This window comes from Palaemon carinicauda, chromosome 3 (genome assembly GCF_036898095.1).
Source record: "Palaemon carinicauda isolate YSFRI2023 chromosome 3, ASM3689809v2, whole genome shotgun sequence".
Lineage (NCBI taxonomy): Eukaryota > Metazoa > Arthropoda > Malacostraca > Decapoda > Palaemonidae > Palaemon > Palaemon carinicauda.
In genome coordinates this window covers 33,708,625-33,712,684 of record NC_090727.1, presented here as the reverse complement: position 1 = coordinate 33,712,684, position 4,060 = coordinate 33,708,625, and positions in this window count along the sequence as shown.

Sequence of the window (4,060 nt, the reverse complement as noted above, 5' to 3'; positions counted from 1 at the left end):
CTGCCATGGTTGCATCCTTTATATGACACCATTTTTTATTGTTGTGATTTTCTTCTTTTCAACAGTGCTGCAATCGATTACTGACGCCCACACCCGCCCCCCCCCCAAAAAAAAAAAAAAAAAATAAAACTATAATTTTAGTGGTATAATTCAGTAACTTATAGAATATAAGCACTTATTCATATATCTCCCTTTAGATTAGTCTCTTTAAACAGCTTCAAATTTTTCATCGGAAATTGATATGTTGCATTGTTAAGTGTCAACGGTTCCATATTCAGTCAGAAATGCAATGTCCTTTCCTTAATTGATTTTCTTTCAGATAATGTTAATTAGCCTTGAAAAATGTCAGTTTTGCTAATAGCTATGCCCCTACTCTGATGTACCAACTGTTCTAGAGGTAGAATTTACAACCTTGTATATTTCTGTTGGCTTGCCTAACCCCGCAACCCGACCTAAACTAACCCAACCCAACCCAAACCCAACCTAACTATCCTAGAAGACTGAAGCCAGATATTTGTTTGGGGGATTTATTGTCAGTGCAATGTTACTATAAGCTTTGGATTTTATATTTATATAATGATGATGGTAATAATGTTATTAACAAAAATAATAACGGCAATGTTGATACTTATAGCCATATGATATATATATATATATATATATATATATATATATATATATGTGTGTGTGTGTGTGTGTGTGTGTGTGTGTGTGCGTATATGTATATACATATTATATATATGTATTTATATATATATATATAGATATATATATATATACATTATATATATATATATATATATATATATATATATATATATATATATATATATATATATATCCAGACACTTGCTCTTTATTATATAGGAGAGACTGTTTGCGTTATTTTTATTGTAGTATTGTTAGTATTCATGTCTGTAGTTGGCATCCCTTTATTTGAAATAAGAACTCTTAATAGTTAAAATGGAGGGAGGTCTTTATTGAAGGCTATGGGCGACGTCTCCACTTGAGGTGAAGGCAACCAACATTGTGATTAGGATGAAAGGTTCCCTTGGGCGTCGAGGGTCGTCAGGAGGGATTTCCCGGGAGGGGATTAGTGATCATTATTGAATTCAGGTATTGATTCCTTCTACAACCTTTGTTGAATAAACGTAAAAGTGCAAGTTACTGTTTTGTTTATTTTCCAGAATTAATTACAACAGAGTATTAGAGACTTCATTGTGTGAACATTTCAAATTTAACATAGATATTTTATTTCCGGTATGTGTTAACTCTCGCTGAACGCCATTCAGTCAGGTGAGTACAGGTAAGCTAGGATCTCCATGGCTTATTAGTCAAATATTAAAGGTAGTCAAAACATGATGGCTTGAAGGAAATCACACCTTCAGGATAGTGTGTGTTTCCTTAATCTACCCAACAGTTATTTGGTTTTCTGTTGTTTTATTTTCAGACAACGATGAGTTGGTTAAAGGTTTTCCAAATAAGTGTATTCCGATTTCTTAAGGATTTGACTTTAAGTAACTTGAATGGAGAAGTATTGAATTAAAAGCTCAAGAAAAAGACTACTGGCGAAATCTAACCGAGGCCCTTTGTGTCAATAGGCGTAGGAGGAGATGAGGATGATGAACTGGAAAAAGACTCTATCGTCTTACTAAATCTGCGAGTGGAAACTAAAGATAGTACATACACACACATAAAAATGACAAGCATAAATGTCCAACATAGAAACCGTCATTAAATGTCTGGACACAAACCTCATTCTTAATAAGTGGTCTCTTGGTGTTGTTAATGAATCTCGTTTGACGTTAACTTTTGGTCTTAGAAACTTGTTTCACAAAATAAATTTCGTCCGGATTTATTGATTCTTCAGATTTAGTTTTTCTGTCCTGAATTCATTTGATGTCAAAAGGACATGTGAAAGGAAAAGTTGAATCTCGCCTATGTAATAAAGAGCAAATGTCTGGTTATATATTTTTTTTTCTTGCCATGCTAAGTTCCCCCCTTCCCTCTGGTAGGGGAGAGAGGAAGTAGTCATATCCTGGAGAGGAAGATGCGTGTTTGCACATCTATCTAAATATTTAGCTGTAATTTTTTATGGGTCTCGTTCACAAGTATTGCATAAACCATTATTTGGGAAACTAATTACGTCTCTCTCTCTCTCTCTCTCTCTCTCTCTCTCTCTCTCTCTCTCTCTCTCTCTCTCTCTCTCTCTCATTAACATTTAAGCCAATCAGCGTGGGTTCAGTGACTATCATTAATTGTGCTTTGATGGGGAGCAAACAAATAAGGAGAGCAAACGAGTAGGAAGAGGAAGCGGAAGCAGGAGAAGCGTTTGTTGTGTTTCACGTTATTTTATTTAATCATAATACAGTATGCAATGTGATATCATGCTCGAGGGACTTCCACGCGGAAATTGTCTCTGATTATGAAACAAGTATGAGCACTACATTTGTGCTCATTACGGTGTAACATTTCCAAAGAAATTTCAGAATTCATAGTGAATGTTTATTTAGCTGTAACATGAATCTCCGTATTTTTGCCTCGTGTGACTTTTTCCTTCATTTATTTTACATTTCGTTCATTTTGCCTTTTATTTTTTTTTAGTGTTTCAATTTTTACGTTTTTTTCTTCAGGATTTTTCAGCACTTGCCTCCAACCTTCCATTTGATTGGTTGAAGAATTCTGTGAAAGTTGTTTTGTAACTTTACTCCTTTTACCTGGTGAATTCAATGACGAAGTTTGACTCGTACTTTATTTTAATTCTTTTTCAGTTGTTTTGATTCTTTCATTCTAATTTGTTTCGAGAATCGTTCTCCTGTCTGATCTTCAGCTGCTGATTCTCATCTTAATTTGTCGGACAGGATGTCACGGTCTATTTAATTTCTTATTCCTGATATAGATATTAATCTGGCATTCGGTAACCTACCTCCTAATGTAGGGATAAAAAAAAAAAAGTTACTACGGTTCCATTTATGAAAGATCAACAAAATTACGCCAATTTTAAACAATGTTGACATTTTAACTTCCCAAATCTAAAGTACTCATTTTAAAATCGGTATATAATAAATTTCCATTTCTTAAGAAGAAAATCTTCCATTACCAAAATAGACAATAATTTGTTTGCAACGTCTGGTTGAATAATGGTCTCTGTCTCGGCAGAATATTCCGGATGGCGGCAGAAATTGAATGCGTGACCTGAGAGCTTTTGTAGCTAAAGCTCGTAACTTGCAAGAAAAACAGACGAGATTTCGAGTTTGGGGTTTTGCGGTACTTTTGCCTTGTTCTCGATCGGGGAGGAGGCCGGGGAAAACAAGAAACTCGCTACAAAGCGATATTTGTGGAGACTTACTCTGCCTGTTTGTTTTTCAGTTTACTCCAGGATTTTGAACGTGATATATATATATATATATATATATATATATATATATATATATATATATATATATATATATATATATATATATATATATATATATATATATATATCATCATCATCATCATTATTCGGTGCTGGCCCAGGTCAGACATGTTCTTTCACACGCATATGTAAGTTTGCTTTTGTATCATTATTCTTTTTGAGTTGTATGTAGTTGATGTTCTAAGGCTTTAGTAAGGCTCCAGGTTTCCAATGAATAAGTTATTACTGGTAGGACCATGTGACTAAATATATTTTTTTTTCTAGAGAAATGACATTTTATTTTCTGTAATATATTGTTTGACTTGTGATTTATAGAGAAGTTTTTTTTTGGTAAAAATTAACACCAGGCAAGAGAACAATACTCAAAACAAGGTAGAATGAAAGAATTAAAACATTTCTTCAGGATAGATTGATCACCGAAAATCTTGTAAGACTTTCTCAATAAGCCAATTTTTTGTGCAATTGAAGAAGACACAGACCTTATGTGTTTCTCAAAAGTAAATTTGCTGTCGAGAATCACACCTAAAATTTTAAAAGAGTCTTACAAATTTAAAGAAACATTATCAATACCTACTTGCAATCATACTTTGAGTTTTGCTGAATCTTGGATGATAGGTACAGTGTGTTCAGCTATATACTACA